Source organism: Hyperoodon ampullatus (genome assembly GCF_949752795.1).
Source record: "Hyperoodon ampullatus genome assembly, chromosome: 2".
In the NCBI taxonomy this organism is placed as follows: Eukaryota; Metazoa; Chordata; class Mammalia; order Artiodactyla; family Ziphiidae; genus Hyperoodon; species Hyperoodon ampullatus.
The window spans coordinates 24270242-24292087 of record NC_136915.1 but is presented as its reverse complement, the minus strand read 5'-3'; the positions used below and the strand labels follow the sequence as shown (position 1 = coordinate 24292087).

General features: G+C 44.6%; 1 pseudogene across 1 annotated transcript in view; it reads right to left on the bottom strand.

Moving 5' to 3' along the window:
• Positions 1-1223: 1223 nt before the first annotated feature.
• LOC307063954 (cytochrome c-like) overlaps positions 1224-21846 on the bottom strand; it is a 32247-nt pseudogene continuing 11624 nt past the window's right edge. The window contains exons 2-3 of the transcript in view: positions 11232-11285; positions 1224-1530 (exon numbers count right to left, since the gene is read on the bottom strand). The product of the transcript in view is annotated as a cytochrome c-like (transcript). The remainder of the gene's footprint in view (positions 1531-11231; positions 11286-21846) is intronic.

Sequence of the window (21846 nt, the reverse complement as noted above, 5' to 3'; positions counted from 1 at the left end):
GGACAACATCAAGTGTTGTTAAAGAAGTAGAGAAATAGAAACTCTCTTATACTGCAGGTAGGAATGTAAAATAGTATAATTAGTTTCGGGAAACAGTATGGCAGTTTCTTAAAAAGCTAAACATAAACTTACCATAATACCCAGCAATTCCATTCCCAGGAATCTCCCTAAAAGAAATAAAAAACCTATGTTCACAAAAAGATTCATATGCAGACGTTCATAGCAGCATTATTCATGACAACCAAAATGCAGAACAACCCAAACGTCCATCAAATTTGAGTGGATACATAAATGTGAGTATCCATCCAGTGGATACCACTCAGCAATAAAAAGGAAGAACTACTGACACATACTACACATGAATGACCTCAAATATATTATGCAAAGAAGCCAGATGCAAAAGACTACATATAGTAAGACTCCCTTTATATGAAGAGTCCACAAAAGGCAAACTTACAGAGACAGAAATCAGACCTTGAATGCCTAGGACATTATGTGTGTTTGGAGGGGAGGGGAAGGTGGGGATTAACTGCAAGAAAACACAAGGGAACTTTTGGGGTGATAGAAATGTTCAATAACTGGATTTCGGTGATGGTTACACAACTCTTGTTTGTGTGTGTGTGTGTATGTGTTCAATATTCTTTGATATTATACATAAACTACACTAAAATGCCTTTCATTAAATAAAAGGCAACATTTTAGATACAGGGAATTTTAATTAAATAGGCATAGTTAAGACCAAAAAGATAAAGTAGACATTGCCAACTCATCTTCAAACCTTGCCTTAACAGGCTGGTAAACGCAACTTGAAACACACAGGTGAGTCTTGCTCTGTTTTATGAAACAATAAGAAATCTCCTCAGTACTTAAGTATGTTAATATAACCTGTTGTATAGATCTACCTATAAAACCAAACTCCTATAGGTTTTGAGATGGCATTCACCATCTCTGTGAAAAGTTGAACATTACTAATCAAATTCAATCATATCTTTAGAAGGGGAAAACAGTGACAGCCCTTGCTGAACCAGAATTACTAACAAAATTCAAAAACTGATCATCGTTTAGCCACAAGCCAATCCTATTTAAACCAGGACTGTCCAACAGAAATATTCTATCAGCCATTCATCATCTGAATTCTGGTATATGAGATCAGTTTAGATACGGTATGCATAAGAAGATCATAGACATTTCTGTGTTGTAATAAATAGGGCAGTAGCCACCTATTACTCATTAGTAGCTTTTTTGAGAGAAGTTACTAAGTCTTCGCTTTCTGCCTTCTTAATGCCAGTGAAGATTACTTTTGTTCCAGGGATGTACTACTTAGGATTCTCCAAATACTCCCCAGTGATGTCTTCGTTCTTGATGACATCTGCGTAAGAGAATCCAGGGTCCTGAACTGTCTTTCGCCCAAATAGAGCATGGAGGTTTGGTCCAGTCTTGTGCTTGCCTCCCTTTTCCACAGTAGGGCACTGGACACACTGCTGAAAAATCATCTTGCCCTTCTGCACATCACCCACTTTGAAATTGTTCCTTTGTCATATGTGATACGAAAGTTCCAATACAAGTTGGATGTCCACTTTCTCCACAACTCTTGAAGTTTACTAAAAATCACTGAATCATACTCTTAAAATGGGTGGATTTTATTATAACTTATATGTCAATAAAACTGTTCAAAAGAAACAACTACATGGGAATGCCCCACAGAGCTGGCTAAATGAGGAAGACAATAGGTGATGAACACAGTTCTCTGCCAGCTCCCATTTCCTTCTGAGAAAAGAAGAGGGAGCTGGAGAGTGGTCTTAGTGTTTTGGACCAGTCTTAGCAGGAACAACTCCCACAACTCTTAGAATAAAGGTCCAACTCCATCCTGGCCAGGCCCTGCCCTCTCCAGCATCAGTTCCCAACACTCTCCCATGCCTTATGTCCTCCCCAAATACACTGGCCTTCTTTCAGGACTTCATATTGATGTAGTCCTTCCCACTTCAGGGCCTCTGCATGTGCTGTCACCCCTACCAGAAACACATTTCACTTTCTGCCTAGGTACCTTCTACTCAATCTTCAGACCTCAGCTCCATTGTCTCTTCCTTGGGGAAGCCTTCCTTGATTTCCTGAGCTTGGTCAAATTCCTCTATGAATTGGTATCATAGACCCTTTCTCCCTATATAATTTACCACAGTAGCAACTTTTTATTTATTTGTGATATCATGACTCATGTTAGACCAGTCACCATGAAGATAGGAAACATATCTAATTTGCTCACCATTGTATCCCAGGGCCCAGCACAGTGCCTGCCACATAGTAGATGCTCAGTTAATTGTTAATGACTTGCTGAAAGTTAAAATTCTAAACTTCTTAACATCAGGAGATTGTAGTATTCAAAATTTCTGTCATTTTGAGATATAACAACTCAATACATTATTCAATTATTATGTTCCTGAAACTTTTCATGTGCCAAAGAGCAAAAAAATCTACAAAAATCTAGTAAAACCTGACCTTGAAGTTTACGGTTTCATCATTTAAGGAGCCTTTTTCTCTTCTCTAGCCAGGCTGAACAAGAAAACAGGAGAGAATGTACAAATTACCAATATCAGAAATGAAAAAATGGTCATCTGTACTGATCCCATGGACATCGAAAAGATACTAAGGGAATAATAAGGGAACAACTTTATGCACACAAATTTGATAACTTAGCTGAAATGGACCAGCTCCTTGAAAGACACAAACTACCAACACTCACAGAAAGACAAATAGATAACCTGCATAGCCCTTCAACTATTAAAGAAATAGAATCAATAATTCTTTTAAAGTCTTCCAAAAAAGCAAACAACGGGCCCAGATGGTTTTGCTGGTGAATTCTACCAAACATTTAAAGAAGAAATATTACTAATTCTCTACAATCTTTTCCAAAAAATAGAAACAGAGGGAACACATCTTAATTCATCCTATTAAGTCAATAGTATCCCAATACCTAAAAAAAAAAGACATTATAACGAAAGAAAACTACAGATCAATATCTCTTACGAACAGACACAAAAATTATCAAGAAAATATTAGTGAATCAAATCTGACAATGTATAACAAGGATAAACATGTCAATCAAGTGGATTTTATTCCAGGTTTATGGGCTAGAAGACTCCGTATTGTCAAGAACTGTTAACATTTGAAAATGCAAGGATAGTGCAACATTTGAAAATCAGTCCATGTAATCCACCATAGCAAAGGCTAAAGAAGAAAAATGATACAATCATATCAATTGATGCAGTAAATGCATTTAACAAAATCTAATGCCTATTATCATCATTCAAAAAAAAAAAAACAAAACAAAAACCTCTCAGCAAACTAGGAATAGAGGAAAACTTCTTCAACACAATAAAGAACATCTACAAAAAACCTACAACAAACATAATACCAATACTTAATGGTGAGATTAAGATCAAGAATAAAGTAAGGATGTCTACTTTCTTATCACTCCTATTCAACATCATACTGGAAATCCTAGCCAGTGCAATGAGACATGAAAAAGAAATTAAAAGCATATATATCATAAAGGAAGAAATAAAACTGTCTTCATTCATAGTTGGCATGGTTTTTTACAGAAAATCACCAAAATTCTTCAAAAAAAAAACCTAAAATAAGTATAGCAAGGCCACAGGATACAAGGTTAATATACAAAAGTCTATTGCTTTTCTACATACCAGCAATGAACAAATGGAATTTGAATTTTTTAAATACCACTTACAATAGCACCATAAAACCAAAGAACTTAGGTATATATATAACAAAATATGTTCAGGATCTATATACTAAAAAACACTGATAAAAGAAATCTTTGAAGGTCTAAGTAGAAGAGACAGTCCATATTCATGAACTGAGACTCAATATTGTTAAGACATCAATTCTTCCCAACTTGACATATAGACTCAATGCAATACCAGTCAAAATCCCAGTAAGTTATTTTGTAGATATTGACAAGCTGATGTATGTGGAAACATAATACTGAAAAAGAACAAAGTTGGAAGACTCACATTATCCAAATTCAAGATTAACTATAAAGCTACAGTTTTCAAGACAATGAAAGTTAGACACTTAGATCAGTGGAACAGAATAGAGAGCCCCAAAATAGACCCACATAAAAATAGTCAACTGGTTTTTTACAAAAAGGCATGGCAGGTCAGTGGAGAAATAATAGTGTTTGCAACAAATGGTGCTGGAATAATTGTATACCTATTTGCAAAAACAAATGAACACAGGCAAAGACCTTACATCTTTCAAAAAAATTAACACAAAATTGATCATAGACCTAAACATAAAATGCAAACTATAAAATTTCTAGAAGAAAACATAAGAGAAAATCTAGGTGACTTTGGCAGCTATTCCCCCTGCCATCCCTCAGCTACCCTTCTGTGTATAGTTATGCCCCTTCTGGCTGCCCCACCAGTCTGAGAGATGTTGAAGATAAACACAGCCAGACATTAGTTACAGCAGTGAAAATAGAATTTATTCAATAACTACTGACATTAAGGGAAAGAGCTGAGCTCTACCCCAATCTGTGCAGAGGTGATTGGGTGTTTTAAAGGGAGAATGATGAGGAGGAGAGGCAATGGCAGGGTCTTGAGCAGAGTCAGGAAAGTGAAAAATTACAAAGAGTGGGAAGGAAGGTTGGTCCACGTAAAACCCATCTGGGTTTGCTAAGTGGCACTCATTGAGTTAGGCTCCTGCCCTCCCATGAAGGTTGGGAGACAGCAGCCATATCTTCAGGTGTTGGCTGGAACAAACAAAACTTCTTTTGGCATCCTTGAGCTTTGTCAGGCAGGCTCTTTAAGAGAGGCTAAGGACATCCTAGGGATGTGGCCTTGAGCTGTTAGAAACTGTTAGTGTTTTGTTCAATTCTTTAGAGTTAAGGTTAGGCTTAGTCAAAAGGAGGGTTCAGAGGAACCAGGCTAGAGTCCAATCAAGGAAAGAATTTTTGTCAGAAACCAGGGGCATTTATTCATTCTGGGCTGTCAGTTCAATCTGCTTATGGTGCTTAGGGTTTTGTTAAATTTCCTGTGGCATCAGCTGCCCAGGTAAGTTCTTCTTAAAAGCCTTCTCTGTAAGAGAGTTGACAGTGCCAGTTTCCCTTGGAACATGGATCTTATTCATCTCTGTCCCCCCACAGTGCCAAGCACAGCACCCAGCTCTTAGTAAGAACATGGGAAAATACTGGTTGAATTGGACAGAACTTGAAACAGAAATTGAGGTTTTTAAGAGTTGCATTGGAGCATAAAAGAAATGGGTTTATAAATCAAAATCATTTTCTGTAGCTCTCTGGAGAGTGTAGCATTTCAAGGAAGGCTTTGGAAATCTTTTTTGTAAAGCATGGAATTGCTTTCTGTTGAAAATAGTTCTTGCTTGTAAGCGTGTTTCACACACACGTGTGAGCTTGTGTGCACAAATTATAGAGATAATATATGATTTTTGGTAGAAAGAAAGAGAGAAGAAGGAGGTAGGCAGGAAGAAAGAAAGGGAAGAAGGGAGGCAGGAGGCCAGGAAGGTAAGGAGGGAGGAATGAATAGACAGCTGGATGTATAAGCCTAAAGTTCAGGGAGAGGTCCAGGTTGAGATGTACATTTGGGAGCCATCAGCATATGAATGGCATGTAAAGGCCCCAAGTCAGGTGAAGTCCCCAAGGGGGTGAGGGAGGATAAGGAGAAGAGAACCAAAGGCAGAACTCTAGAATAACTCAAGGATTACAGGTTGAGAAGCCAAGAAAGAACGAGCAAAGGAGATGGAGGAGGAGTAACCAGGGAAGCAGAGAAAACCAAGAGAGGGTGGGATCCCAGAGCGGAGAGGAGGGATGGTTTGAGAGCCATGAGCAACTATTCCAAATACTGATAGGTCAAATGTCATTGAAAGTTGACCATTGGATTTATCAGTGCATAGGTAATTGATGACCTTGACAAGAGCAGTTATGGTGGAGTGTGAGGGGATGAAATCCAATTAGAGTGCAGTGAAAAGAGACTGGGAGGAGGGGAATTAAAGATAATAATAATTGTAACTTTTGTTTTATTGTAAAGGGAAACAAAAGTAGCAGAAGAGGTTGGATATTGACTTGTTTTTATTTGGGGGGGATTAGAGAATTAATGGTGTGTTTGTACACTAATTGGAATGATCCAGAAGAGATGGGAACATTACTGATGTAGTCAAAAAGGGAAGGGATCTCAGGCACTAATGGCTTGGATAAGGGACATAGAGTTCATGTAATGAGAGGGCCTCAATGCATGAGGAATTTTCCTGAGAGTCTCCCACACAGGCACATATCCTTCCAGATACTCACTTATCTGTATACAAACCAAGATTATTAGAATCTTTATAATGCTATTTGTATTTTTCATCAGTCTACTTTCTTTATTCAAAATCACATCATGGACATTCTCCCAAGTCAGATCATAGAGGCCAAATTCAATCATTTTACTGGCTGCTCCGTACTCAATGGTATGGATGTGCCATAATTTAAGTAACAAATCTCCTACTGATACACATTTAGATTTCTCCAATTTTGCTATTACAAATAACATTGTAGTGAAGATCCTTGCATAGCTTTGTACTCTAGCGTATTTCAGAATGATCAACTCCTAGAAGTTTAATTGCTGAGACAAAGGACATGTGCATTTTCAATTTTGATAGACACTGCCCAACTGTCTTCCGCTAAGGTTACCCCGGTGAATATCCCACCAGCAGGATGTGAGAGAGGGAGCGTTAACACCAGGGGATTGGTTTGAGTTTCGACTTTCCATAGCAGACTTGCTTAAGGTAGTTCAGCCCGAAAGTATGTCTGTGTCAGAACCATAAGTGATAAACCTTTGCCCTCTCATCTTCAGCCTGAAGGAATGTGCTGACCCCATCTGGTCTGGGGAGCTGGAGAAGCGGAGAATTGGGATGGTGAGAGAGGAGAGAGCAGACAACACGGGGCAGGAGGGCAGATCTGGGGAGCTGCAGGAGCCGGGCTCTAGCCTGGTTCCTCAAGCCACTCCTGTGGGGTCCCAGACAAGTGGCTCAGCCTCTCACTGCCTGATCACAGCAAACATGCTTGTGTGGATCCAGGGAGGCAGCAAACATGAAAATGAGATTGTAAATGTTGGGGCAGAGACTGCAGGCTGCCCACCAATAGTCACCCTCCTCTTCTTTCCTCCTGACACGACCCCTATTTTGTCCGGGACAACGATTTCCCCTACTTAAAAACATTGCATTTCCCATTCTTCTGCAGGCTGTCACGTGACACAGCCCCCGCCAATGAGACAGGGCAGAGGTGGCTGCGGGGCATTCTGGGAAATTCCCTGGAAGGGCAGGGGCCTCTGGCTTCTCCCAGAGGACCGCCAGCTGCCCAGCCTGAAAGGAGGCCCGGTTGGAGCAGCCACGCTGTGACCCCAAGGGCGTCCGCACACCCTGAGGACACTGAGGGGAGATAGAGGAGGAAGCTGGCCAGATGGTATCTTGGAGCTGCTGGGCTTTCACCACCTCCCACCCCAGTGATTCACTGAGTGAATCCTGCCTCACTGAGTGAGAAAAATAACCCCTGACTTGTCTAGAGCTCCACTGATCAGGTTCCAGTTACTCTCAGGAAGGCCATTCCCAACTGTACAAGTGGCAGTGTGCAGGGTGACGGGGTACCAGACTGGACTCCAGGCACGCTGGCCCACCCCCTCTTCACCACTGACCAGCTGTGTGAGGGAGCCCAGAGGGCTGGGCTCCTCTGAGCCCCATTATTTCATCTATAACTAGGCAACAGTTACAGGGACTCCACCCTTGCAGGGATCAAGGAGGGTAAGTGACACAAACTCTTTAAAGGCTTCTGTCCTGAGACACAGGGGGCTGGCCCTGATCTCTGACTGGTGGGCAGCTGACCTTGGACAACCCCCAACTGCTTTCTGGCCCTCATTTGTTTCATGTTTAACTAGGATAGTGGATACACCTTGCAAAGTGTGATACTGTTTCAGGGAGAGAGGTTGTCCGTGTGTAAATATGTGGACGGTGGATAGTCCCCATCAGAGGCCACAAGAAGGGCAGCTCAGGGCTCACGCAACCAGCAAGGCCAGTGGGGTGGTGGGAAAGCATCAGACTGGGAGCCGGGAGCCCTTCTTCGTGGATCGCTCTGCCTGCATTGGAATGCCTCTCCTCTCCTGGGCCGCAGTTTGCCTCCTATTAAATGCAGGGTTTGGGCTAGATGACCACGAAGAGTCTCACCATTTTTCATACTCTTGGAGTTAATTTTTCTGCTTTCACAGACCTTCAGGGAGGCAGGGTCAGGTGGCAGAGGTTGGGGTCAGCTACCGATCAGGAGTGTGAAACGTGAAGAGCCCCAGGATCCTCTGAGAGAGTCTCCAGCAGGGTGCAGCTGGGTGTATCTACTGAGACACCTGCCCATGCTGGGGGGTTGGGGGCAGGGAGGTGATGAGGGACCCGTTTTTCCACTCACCCAAGGCAGGATGGACTCTAGCCCATGCAGGCTGCCCTGCCTGGTTTGCGTGAGAGCCAGGCTTGCCTTGCACAGCGTTCACTGTAATTCAGCAGCACCTCTGAGCAGATGGACACCGGCTGGAACGACCTCTGTCTGGGAAGACCTGAGTCTTCTACTAATGAACCATGTGACCCTGAGAGAGTCACTTAACCTTTCTGGGTCTCTTGCCTCATCTCTAAACATAAGGATGTCAGACCAGGTGCTTTTGAAGATCCTTCCAACACCAAAATATAGGATTCTGGATTTAGGATAATAATACTCACACTCTAATTAGACTATTGGGAAGATGAAGTAAGATCAGCCATGCTTCATGGATATTAGGCTTTTCTCCCACTATTCCTCTTGATTTTATACATTAGCTATTCTTGCCCTCTACCCTAACCCAGTGGAGGATATCTGTAGGCTGTTGCTATCCAGTATCCTGTCACCCTTTTACTAGTAAAGCTGTAATTTCCCCCAGAATTTCCCCCTCCCCTATTCTCAGCCCATCCCAGGCTTAGGATGGATCAACCCCACCTCCAGACTGCAGGATCTTTCTTGATTGGATTAAGCCAATCACCACATTCCTTCCCACTGACCCAGATAGGTTCAGGGATAGGTGTGTGACCCTTGGAGCCAATGGAATCTGCCCAGGATTTTTGATTAGTTGTTGAGGAAGCTCTCTCTTCTCTGCTAGATTCCAGTCTGGATGGAAAACCATCTGGTCTCCAGGAAGGGGTATCTGAGCATGACCTTGCATGGGGGAGAGATGCTAAAAGACGGAGAACATCCTAGTGGCATCATTTGAGCCCCTGCAACAAGGTGGAACTAAAGGCTCATCCCTGAGCTTGTCAGTGGCATAAAACCAATAAATCCTTTCTGAGCTCAAGCCAGGTTTACGCACTGAGGTTCCTGTCACAGGAGATGAAAGAGCCTCATGGCTGCCTCCCCTCCAGCATCTAAGTCTCCAAGCTGAGAGCAGCACAAAACTTTGCTGTGTCAGCCTCTCCCCCAGGGGTGTGAGTCAGGTTCATCTCCCGCTGCCCCTTCTCTTCCCTCCCAAGGAGGAAGCTTCAGAAACCACCTGGTAATGGCATCTCCAAGGGCGAGGGCACATTATCCCCAGACTCTAATGAACCGAGCAGGCTTGTCACAGCCAGACCTGCATCACGCAGCGACCGTGAGGGCTGCTGACTCACCCTGTGGGTTCCTGGTGCTGACTTGCCTTCTGGCAGGAGGCGGGTTTGAGCTGGGAAGCCACGGGTCATATTTAAGGTGGGGGTTGGGCGGGAGCATTCACACAGAACTCTTTAGAGTCAAGGCTCTGGGAGGGCTCTTAGAAGCGCCTTGTTCTGTAGGTGTGCAGAGAGGTCACGTGACTTGCCCCAGGTCACACAGTGATCTGGAGACTGAGTTGGGCCCAGAACCCAGATCTCGCTGTTCTGAGTCCAGTTGCTCCTTTCACTCTGCCATGGCTTCTTCCCAGGATGAGATCTGTTTCCTCCCCAGGGCCTAAACAGCCCCTCTCATAGAATCCTTGCTATCTCCCAGAGCCTACACTACACTGAACACCCCCAGTTATTCCATCAGCGCGCCCCGCGTCGGTGGGGGCAGAGGGGATATGGATGTGTACCGCGGGGTCTGCTGCACTCATTCCCAGGGCCTGAGCTGAGCTCTGGGCTCAGGCACTGCCCCTCTTCTCAGATCGTATGGATGCCCTTCGTCACCCCGAGTCAGGATCTCCCCTCACCACCGGCTCCCGGGCCCCACAGCGGGTGGAGCTCCGCCTGCCTGCAGGACACACCCTTGCTCTGTTTTGTTGCTGGAAGGCCTGGGCTGACCTTGCTGGCCATCTCTCACTTGCCCCAGTTTCTCTAAATGCTGTCTGGCCTCCTATCAGCCATGGCTGGGGCTGCCTCCAAAGCGCTACTGTCTGTTTGAGCAGGAAAGTCTATTGCCCACATCCCTGAGTCTCCATGTCTGGTCGACCTCCATGTAGACCCACTCTCCCACTGCCCAGTGGTGCCCAGAGCCTCCGCAGACCATCAGCGGTGGGACGGGGAGGGCTGGAGGTCAGGGCTCCCCATCACCACTCACCCAGCTCAGCAAGTCATCTGACACCCAATTCAAGTCAACAGCCACTGATCTGAGCAGCTACTGTGTTCAGGCAGCGTGCTCAGAGCTTCCCACAGCCCCTCCTGTGACCCTCACAAGTGCCCTGTGGAGGAGGGTTCATCAGCTCCACCTTCCAAGTGGGGAAACTGAGGACCTGCCCCAAGGTCACCTGCCTAACCCTAGGACACCCTGAAGGGGATGCACACACATTCCCTCCCTCCCACTGCCCCTGCAGGGATGAGGTTTTCTGTAACCTCCAGGTACAACCCATTCTGCAGCCTCCCTTCTTAAAACCTTGGCGGTTGTTTACCTGGAATCATCCCATGGATCTCGCTGGGTAAATGTCAGAGACTGTCTCCTGGAACCAGAAGCCAGGACCAAGTGGCCAGCAGACCCCACAGCCCTGCTCCGGCGAGGGCCTTCTTCAACCACAGTCACCAGGGTGCTGCGTCTGCCCCACTTTGGACTTTGCGACAATCACAAGAGGGCTTGTTATCAGAACTGATTTGTGAGGGTTGAAAGGCTTCGGATGAAGATCTCTGCGGTGGGACCGCTGGACTCAGGCAAAAAAATTCAAGGCCATCATCAGCTGTTTGGGTGAAATATGATGACTGTCATGAAATGTTAATTAAACTCTTACTGGCGTGAATAATTGAGCATGACGGTCAGGTGCACTGACTTCCTCAGGCCTGCTCTGGAAGGAGAGCAGGGGCAACCTCGGTGTGAGGTGCAGGGCTCTGGGGGAATCTGCAGATGCCCCAGGTGCTGAGGGGGCAGTGAGCGACAGGACTTCACCCTCACCGGCCCCAGGAGCTGCCCCCATTATCTCTCACCTCAGGGGAGTCATTTTTCCCTGTTTCCTGCTCCGCTTGGCCCGGCAGGAAGCGGCAGGTGAGAGGAGCAGATGGGAGGAAGAGACAGAAAAGCAAGAGGGGTTGAGGGCTGCAGTCTGGATTGCAGCTGAACCTCAGGTATAAATCACGATTCTCCAGCTTGCTGGCTGTGCTATCTTTAGCAACTCACTGTACCTCTTTGAGCTTCAATTTCCTTATCTGAAAAATAAGGACCTTAAGTCCCATCGTTTTAGAAACACTGATTATTTTCTCCTGACCCATCCCTCCCTGCTCAGCCCGCAGCCCCGAAATTCCTCTCCCGCTCCCACACCACCAGCACCCCTCAGCTGATTAGCAGTATTGAGGTGGGCACCTGGTCCACACTGGCCAAGTTAGCAGATCTCCCCTCTCGGGAATCTCAGTTTGGAACATGGAGACAGAGTCATTAAACTGTGGCAGCCAGCTGGAAGAGGGGTAGCTCAGGGCAGGTAGGGGCCACCATTTTGGTGTGGCCACGGTGGGTCAGAGTGGGCAGAGGAGGCCCCACCCCCGGCTGTACCACGTACACACACATACTCATGAATGAGTACAAGTGAAAACTGGGGAAATCTGAGTAAGGTGGGTGGGTTGTATCAATGTCAGTGTCCTGATTGTGATATCGTCCTGAAGTTTTACAGGATGTTACCATTGGGGGAAACTGGACAAAGGGTACACGAGATCTCTCTCATTCCTTTCTTTTTTTAAAATGCAGCTAAATGTCAATTCCCCCACAGGATGATGAATGCTTGCCCAGCTGGGGGCTGTGGTAGGATCCATCTGGCCAGTGGCACCTGATTGTGTGGGCAGGGCTTCCGGTAGATCCAGTGAGGAAGGAGCTTACCTGGGCTGCCTTCTGTTGCCAGCTTGGGGCTAATAGAAACACTGGGCCTGGGTCTCCTTCTTCTGTGGGTGGGTGAGATCTAAGACATCCTGCCGCGGTGTTGTTCCTCCAGTCCTGGGGCCCTTAACCCGTCTGCCTTCCTCTGTCCACTTTACAGAGTGCTCCTTTGGTTCTCTTGTCATTTCCAGCAACGATAGTTATGCTTAGTGGAGAGGAACAGGGAAAGACCTCTGTATTATTTCTTATAACTTCATAGGGCTCTTCAATTACCTCCCCCCACAAAAAGGTTAATTTTAAAAATAAATTACATGCCAGAAAAAAATAAATAAATAAGACTAATACCGCCAATCTCATTGCATCATTGTGAAAATTAAGTAAATTAACATATGCAAAGAACTTAGACAATGCCTGGCATGCAGGGGCGCAAGACAGATATTCATTCTTCTCCAAGAGTTTAGGAATGTTATGTTCCTAAAGTTTTTTTGAAGTTCAGAATATAAATTTCCCTAAAACTCTGTTATAGACGGGTTGGACCAAAAGTCCTAATGGCTTCTACTACTACTAACAAGGCTTCTTTAGGGAAATGTAGTCCAAACGCCAGACACCAACAACACATCCTCCCTTCCCTGGGCCATTCCCAAGAAATGGGGGAAAAAATTGTATGGGTACCCTGAGCAGAGAGAGCAAAGCAGAGTGAGACCAGGCTCTGTAGACATAAAAAGTCAGAGTCAGGGTCGACGGAGACCAGGAGCATGAATGTGCCTCCGATTCACGTCCCTTTAGAACACCAGTGATACAGCCCACGGTTGATTGGAGGCTTACTGTGCGCGAGGCTGTGTGTGCACCGCCTCATTAATTCTCACCACCACTCTCCAAGGAAGGGACTGTGTTAACCTGTTTTACAGCTGAGGGAACTGACACTGAGAAGTTAAGGAACGGAACTTCCCAAGGTCACAGCTTGGATGTAAATCCCAGACCTGTGGCAACTCCACCCCTGGCCCCTGACCACTGCCCTCACTGCCCCTCTACTCCTGGGTGACCATTTGTATGGCTTTTAGGGCTCATGTCCTCAATACCCCTGTAAGGGAAGAGCTGTTTAAATCACTGTCCCCCATCTACAGATGAGGAAACTGAGGCCCAGAGAGGGAAGGCAACTTGCCCAAAGTCACACAGCAGGGAGTTGGGGGATCCCCATGTGCCTAACTCCTCCTCTAGGGCTGCCTTGTCTGCCCCCACCGCCCTCCCCACAACAATCCTCAGAGGAAAGCACAGACTGAGGCCCCCTTCTCCCTGCGGCGGGGGTGTCGTAGGCTCACAGAAAAGCCTCCATTCGCGATATCTCCTGTCCTGGTGGCCAAACCCCTCTTTCTAGGTCTGCACCACATCCCTCCTTATCCTCCCCCACCGAGCCCACGACACAATAAAGATGTTTTAAAAAATAAAATAAAAACCAAAAAAAAAAAAAAAAATGTAATGACATCAGCTTCCAGCCACTGGGAAACTGTGCCTGACCCTTTTAGTGTTCTACATGTGTTATTTCAGTTTAGTCTCATAATACTTTAGTGAAGTATAATATAATTGACATAAACTGCATGTATTTAAAACATACAATTTGGTAAGTTTTTTTTAATATACATCCTTGAAATCATCACTGCAATCAAGATAATCAAAGTACCCACCACCCCCCAAAATCTCCATGTGCTCCTTTATAATCCCTCTCTCCTGCCCGTCTCTGCTCTCCCCCGCCCCCATCCTTGGACAGCCATGGATCCGCTTTCCATCACTATCAATGAGTTGGCATTTTCTAGAATTTTATGTAAATAGAATCATACAGCAATGTGATCCTTTATATCTGGCATCAGTGTAATTATTTTGAGATCCACTCATGTTGCATGTATCAATAGTTATTTTATTGCTAAGTAGTATCACATTATATAAATATGCTGAATTTGTCCATCCATTGACCTGCCAATGGACATTTGGGTTGTTTCTAGTTTGAGGCTATTATATTTAAAGTTTCTATGGACTTTGATGTTCCCCTTCGGTGAATAACTGGGAGTGGAAGAGCTAGATCATATGGTAGGTGTTTAACTTTGTAAGAAACTATCAAACTGTTCTCCAAATTGGCTGTATGATTTTACATTCCCACCAGCAAGGTATGAGCATTCCAGTTCTTCCATACCCTGGACAAAACTTGATATGATCCATCTTTTAAATTTTAGCCATTGTGATACCCCAGGTCTATAGAGGCATTTCACTGTGGTTCTGATTCGTGCTTTCTTAATCACTAGTGATGTTTGGCATCTTTTCATGTATTATTTATTTGCCATTCACAGATCTTCTTTGATTATGTGTTCAACTCCTTTGTCTACTGTTTATTGGTTGTTTGTTTTGAGGGTTCTTTACGTACTCTGGATATAAATCTTTTATCAGATATATGCTTTGCAAATATTTTCTTCCAGTCCATGGCTTGTATTTTAATTCTCTGACTATCTTTCAAAGAGTAAATGTTTTTTTAACTTTCATTAACTTCAATTTATCAGTGTTTTCTTTTACAGATCATGCTCTTGGTGTCATCTAAGAAAGTTTGCCTAACCCAAGGCCACAAAGATTTTTTCCTCTGTTTTCTTCTAGAAGTTATATCATTTTAGGGTTTATATTTAGATCTGTAATCAATTTTAGATTAAGTTTTTGTGTGATGTAAGGTATGAACTGAAGCTCACTTTTTTGCATAGGGATATCCAATAGTGCCAGGACCATTTGATGAAAAAACAATTTCTCTACTGAATTTCCTTTTCACCTTTGGCAAAATTCAGTTGTGCATATATCTATGGGTCTCTTTCTGGACCCTCTATCTTGCTCTATTGATCTTTCTGACAAACATGTCAATATGACACTGTTTCAATTACTTGAGCCTTATAAGTCTTGAAGTTAAGTAGCGTTAATGCTCCAAATATATTCTTTTTCACAGGGTTTTGACTATTCTAGGTCTTTTGCATTTCCATATGAATTTTAAAAACAGCTTGTACATTTCTAAAAAAACAAATGCCTGTTGGGCTTTCAGTTGGATTGGGCTGACCGAGAGAACTGACACATCAATATTAGGTCCCCTGACCTTGAACGGTATATGTCTCTTCATATATTTGGATCCTGTTTAATTTCTCACACCAATGCTTTTTTTTAGTCCAGAGTGTATAGGTCTCATACATCTTTTGTCAGAGTTATCCCTGAGCATTTAAAATTTTTTGATGCTGTTGTAAGTGGTATTTTTTATTTCAATCTCTAATTGTTCATTACTAGTAAATATACAGTTGATTTTTCTATATTGATCTTGCATCCTGCAACCTTGCTAAGCTCATTTATTAGTTCTAATAACTTAGATTCCTTTGGGTTTTCTATGTAGCTGATCACATTGTCTGCAACTAAAGTTTTACTTATTCCCTTCCTGTGTGGATGCATTTCATTTCTTTTTCACACCTCATTGTACTGGCTAGACCCTTACGTACAGTGTTGAACAGAGCAGATTTTGAAAAAGGACATCCTTCTCTTGTTCCTGATCTTAGGGGTAGAATATTCACTCTTTCACCATTAAGTATGTTAGCTGTTGGCTTTCATAGGTGCTCTTTATCAGTTTGCAAAAGTTCCTTTTTATTCCTAGTTTGCTGAGAATTTTCATAAGGAATATAAATGGCAAATAATGAAATGTTAAAACATATGTAAAAATTGATTGGAAAATGGCCACCATACTTCTTCTCTGTCTGCATCTGTCTCCTGACCTTTGAAATATGACTTTGCTTCTCTTCCCATCAAGAGATGAGGTCTTTTTCCCCAGATCTTGAATCTGGGGTGGCCCTGTGACTTGCTTTGGCCCATAGAATGTGGTAGAAGTGATATGCCAATTCCCAGCTGTTCTAAAATATGCCCAGGGTTGTTGTCTTTTTGTGTTTTTTTAAACTTTTTATTTTATATTGGAATATAGTTGATTAACTATATGTGTGTTAGTTTCAGGTGTACAGCAAAGTGATTCAGTTATACATATACACGTACCTATTCTTTTTCAAATCCTTTTCCCATTTTAGGTCGTTACATAATATTGAGCAGAGTTCCCTGTGCTACACAGTAGGTCCTTGTTGGTTATCCTTTTTTTTTTTTTTTTTTTTGGAGTGTAATTAGAGGATGGATGTGTGGACACAGAGGGGGAAGGGGAGGGTGGGATGAATTAGGAGATTATGTTTGACATAAATACACTACCATGGGTAAAATATATAGCTAGTGGGAACCTGCTATATAGCACAGGGAGTACAACTCGTTGCTCTGTGATGACCCAGATGGGTGGGATGGGGGATGGGAGGAGGGAGGTCCAAGAGGGAGGGGATATATGTATACATACAGCTGATTCACTTCATTGTACAGCAGAAACTAACACTACATTGTAAAGGGTTGTTGTTTTTTTTAAATCAGGTATGGTAAGACACGCAGACACAGAAATAATTGTCATTAAGGAAGAAGTTTATCCTCACAGATCCCTAGAAGAAAAAGGCAGAGCACACTGCACAGGGCCATCTGGGGAAGCACTAGGGTGGGTTAGGACAGTAAGGGACAGCATGGCCCAGAGTCTTTATTAGGGTTTTTGTGAGAAAGAATGGGTGAGGTAAGGTAGGTATGCTGAGTAACCCTAGGATTGGGCAGTTTGAATAATTTTTGCAGACTGTGGACTATTGGAGTCATCCCGAGGTGTCTGGTAACTGGCTCTGGGGTCATTTAGGGCAGGGGAAATATTGGTATGGTATGTGAGAGTTTGATAAAGAAGAAGAGTGGGGTATGGGCTCTGGCTTGTATCTCTAGGTGAGTAACTTTTTTTCCTTTTTTTTTTTTTTCATGTCTGTCTTTGACCATAGTTTTCTTTTTTTCCTTTTTCCTTAGAGTGCTTACTAGCTGGACTCTGAGTGGTCCCCAGTGGCCTCTGCTGTGAGTGGTGGCCTCCCTTTCTAGGGCATCCCACTCAAGCTCAGAGGGGCTGGGGTTTACATCTGAGAGAGCACCAGTGTTATCAGCTTTCTTTTTCAAGTTCTTTTCTTTTGAGTGTGGAATTCCCTGGTACTGACACTCAGTACTTCAGAGAGCCCTTGCACATTGATTTTTACATATTTTTTTACATTTTTTTATTAATTGAACCATATCCTCGGGGAGTGAGGAGTCTCAAGGGAGCCAGGACTGGGATGTTCCTTCCTTTTCCCCTCTTTTATTAAACATTGAGCCTCTGGTCTCCAGGGAGGGGCCCTTCTATATCCCACTGGGTGGGGGAACAAATCGCAACAGCAGCAAGCAGATGACAGCAGAGAAGCTTGCAGCCTGAACCACAAGGATTGCAGGGCATCACGCTCCCCGGAGGAGGAGGAGGAACTCGCACTGGCCCCGCAAATGGGACACATGGCAAAGGTTCAGGTGGCGCACTTCCCGACTACTCTACAGAACAGGCGCAAATGTGACTCCGCGAAGCTCCAAGGGGAAAGGAGTGGTGGTTTATTGACTGTCACCAGGAGTATATAACGTCCTGAGTACTAGGCACTTCATCAAAATGACTCAGATGGCCCCAAGGCTTGTAGGTCCTGCCCAGTCAGCTGGTCAGACTTGTCCCACAGCACCAGAAGTGTGGTCAGTCCTTGTCCCCTGCAGAGGGGTCTCTTGGGGAAACTGAAGTAGCTAATTACCTCCACACCCCCGGATGCTCTGTCCTAAACACCTGAAACTCTAGACCACCAGCAGCTCGGGGAGGACTCAGCTTTTCGAGCTCCACAATTTGCTGTTGGGAAATCATGGCACCACCCGACAGAAACAGCACAATGCTGTCACCATCAAGCAGCATGCACCCCAACACCTGGCTGTGCCTCTCAGGGCAGTGGCCGCTGTCTGTGGGGTCCAGTTAGTAAGCAGAGAGCAGTCTGAAGACATAGCATCTCCACCTAGTGTCAAACCACCCTGCTTTGCTGTACCAGTTGTGTTAAAATGTACCCAGTGTTGAGCATCTTTTCATGTGCCTGTTGGCTAGTAAAATAATACAAATGAATCTCTATACAAAACAGAAACAGACTCACAGGCATAGAAAACAAACTTATGGTTACCAAAGGGGAAAGGGAGGGGGGAGGGATAAATTAGGAGTTTGGGATTAACAGATACAAACTACTATACATAAAATAGATAAGCAACAGGTATCGACTGTATAGCACAGGGAACTACATTCAATATCTTATAATAACTTATAATGAAAAATAATCTAAAAATATATATATATATATAACTGAATCTCTTTGCTGTGTACCTGAAACTAACACAATATTGTAAATCAACTATACTTCAATTTTAAAAAATATACTCAGGGTTTTTTTAACCAGGTATGGTAAGACGTGAAGACATGTTATAAAGGAGGAAGTTTAAATGCATAGATCCCTAGAAAAATGGGGCACAACACAGCACGCAGGGCCACATGGGGAAGCACCAAGGTGGGTCAGGAAGCAGAGGGGAAGAAGGGAAGGCATGGCCCAGAGCTTTTCTCGGGGCTTATGTGGGAAGAAATGGGCAAGGCAAGGTAGGAATGCTGAGTAAGTTTAGGATTAGATAATCTGAATAATTTTGGCAGCTCTGGGCTATAGGGGTGGTCCCTGGTTGCCAGTGCCTAGCTTGGGGTGATTTAGGGCAGGAAGAATATTGACTTGGTATGTGAGAGTTAGGTAGGGGTGGTCAGGGCTTTAGGCTCTGGATTGGTTGGTTTGTACATCAAAGGCATTCTCACAGGGGAGAATGCTATCTCTAGGAACTAACTAGCCCTTCCTGGAGAGAACCGACCTCTAACACAGAGCATCAAGAATATGGAAAATAAGAATGTATGGTCAATCTGCCAACCCATGTCTCAAAACAACTTTGTGCGCTTTCACTTCCTCTTTTGCACTTTTATCTTCACCATGAAGATAGGAACGGGCCCACTGTCAGATGAGGCCACATGAAACAGAAATGAGCCATCCCAGCTGAGGCCATGCTAAACCAGGGACTGCCCCCGCCCTGAGCCAGTCCACAGCTGACTGCAGGTGCATGAGTGAACCCAACCAAGATCAAGCAGACCCACCCCATCAGCAGAAGCACCCAGATTATGTACACACTGCTGAGCTAAATAAATGCTTATTATCTTAAGCCAATAAGTTTCTGGGTGGTTTGTTATGCAGTATTAGCTAACTGATACACCACATCTCTCTCACTGCAGAGCTGCGGGACTCAATAGCCTTGCAGTGTTTCCTCTAGTGCCTTGGTTCTTCTCAATCGTCTCTTCACCATTATCTTTGTTCCTATGATTCCACAGGTATTTCACCCTGCCTAAAGAAACTGAGCTGGTAGAACTCATTTCCCCCTTTCAGTGCATCCTTTATTCAACCACCCAACAGATACTTAAAATGTGCCTACTATATGTGCCAGGCACCAAAGAATAGAAAATGACGAAGACAGTGATAGAACCTGCCACCAAAGAACTTACAGGAGATATGAAAATTAAATAAATAATTGAAGAAATAATTACAGTGGAGTTAAACATAGCATTTCACCCAGAATTTGTTCCATTCAGCATATAAAGTACCCCAATCTGCAATTAAGTTGCAGCCACAACACTCAGCCAGAACTGTCAGAGCTTACCTTGTGAGAGAGCAGGTGCCCATAGTGATCGGAACTCACATCCCTCCATGAACAGCGGGACTCCCTCTGCGAGGGGGTACACCATCTCCAGACCAGAGGAGTCCCGCACAGCTGTAATGAAGGAATTACAGGGTCCTGGAGAAGGAGTCTGGAGGGCTTTGAAGACAGACCACCAGAAGGGAAAGACCAGGTGGGTTGGAAGAGGAAGCCTCCACCAGGGTCAGCCAGACTGGGTCTCGGTCTCAGATCTCCCACCCACTCACTGCTGACCTTGGGAAAGCCCCTTAACTCCTCTGAGCCTCAGTTTCCCTAGGAACCTGTGAGGGTTGCATGAATATCATGCATGTGAATATGCCCAGCACAGCGCTTGGCTCAGAAAAGATGGGCTGGAATGAAATTTCGTCCACTGTGATGAGGAGACCTGGGACCAGGACCCAGTGTTCTGATGTCTGAACTCTGACCCTTCTGCCCTCCCTCCTGTTCTAGAAGCTAAACCCAGTGTCCCTCTCTTTGGACCCAACAATGAGTCATGTCACATACATGGTGCCTCCCTTGGCCATGTGCCCCTCACAGCATTCAAAGATGCCGGGATTCATCAGGGCACCGCTCCCCAGGATGACCGCAGCTCCACACCAGCTCCTTTCCCACCTCCCTCCCTCCCTCAAGATTCCACATCCTTGGGACAATAGCTGAGTGCATTTGCAGAGAGTTTCTAATGGCTGGTTGGGTCCCTCGAGGACTACTGTGCATTCCCTATAATGACATTCATTAGTCTCTCTGACATCAATACCGTTCTCAGGTTAATATGTTTAACTAAATGAGGCATTATTTTCAGTTAGAAAACTCCTGAAGAAGCATGTTTTCTCCTGGTGAACGAAGCTGATGAATAGATTAATACCAGGCTTAAAAAGCCAACCAAGAAATTGAGTCTAACCAGCTCCTTTTTCTTCTTCAGGTATGAACTGAGCTTGAATTAATTTGAGTTAAACTTGTCATTTCTTAGAGTAAGAAACAGGAGGAAGATCCCCACTTTGGCTCTGTGATTTGTCTTCCATGTGCCTGCTGTTTCCCTCCTCCCATCCCCAGGCCCAGCTCTAAGACCAAGGACCAGCAAATGATGGGGGGAGGGGGGGAACATAGCATCTGAAATTGAGCAGCAGGAGGGGCCAGAGTGTGAAAGGGGAGCCCCCACGTGGCTACAGAGGCCACACAGAGGGCACAGCAGGAGTCCAACTGGCCCGTCTCTGTCATTGCCCGCTTTGTGGGGTTCACTGTGCCCAGAACCTAGTAGGCACTCAACAGACATTTGTTGAATGAGTTCAGTAGATGATCAACAAACGGCTCTTATGTATTCAAGGAATCACATGATACCAAGAGAGAGAAAGTACTCAATGTCCCAGATACATCTGGTGGGTGAGTCAGTGTTTATGACTCCTGGCCTAAGGGCCAAGTATGACCCAAAAGCCAATCTCCTTTGATTAATTGACCAGTGGATATTCCCACATCACTTTTCCCAAGGGCACTTAGAGACACTGCCAGCCATAAGATGCCAGCTGGTAGGCACTTCCCCTTCTCCCAGAAACGGGCTTCCAAGTCATACCAATTCAATGTGCTGTGTTTGCACAGAAGTCAGGTGGCAGGAAGGGACTCAGCACCCTTGCTGTACCCACCCTCCCCACTCACTCCGGACAGGTCCAACCCTGTTTCCATTGCATTCAGAGTCAGGGGTGGGAGTGTTTGCTATGGAATGAATGAGGGTTTTACAGGCAGACGGAGTTTATTCCAAACTCACTTCTGTCCCTCCCCAACCTGAGAGAGCTTGGGCAAGTCCCTCTACCACTCTGAGGCTACGTTTACTTAGTTGT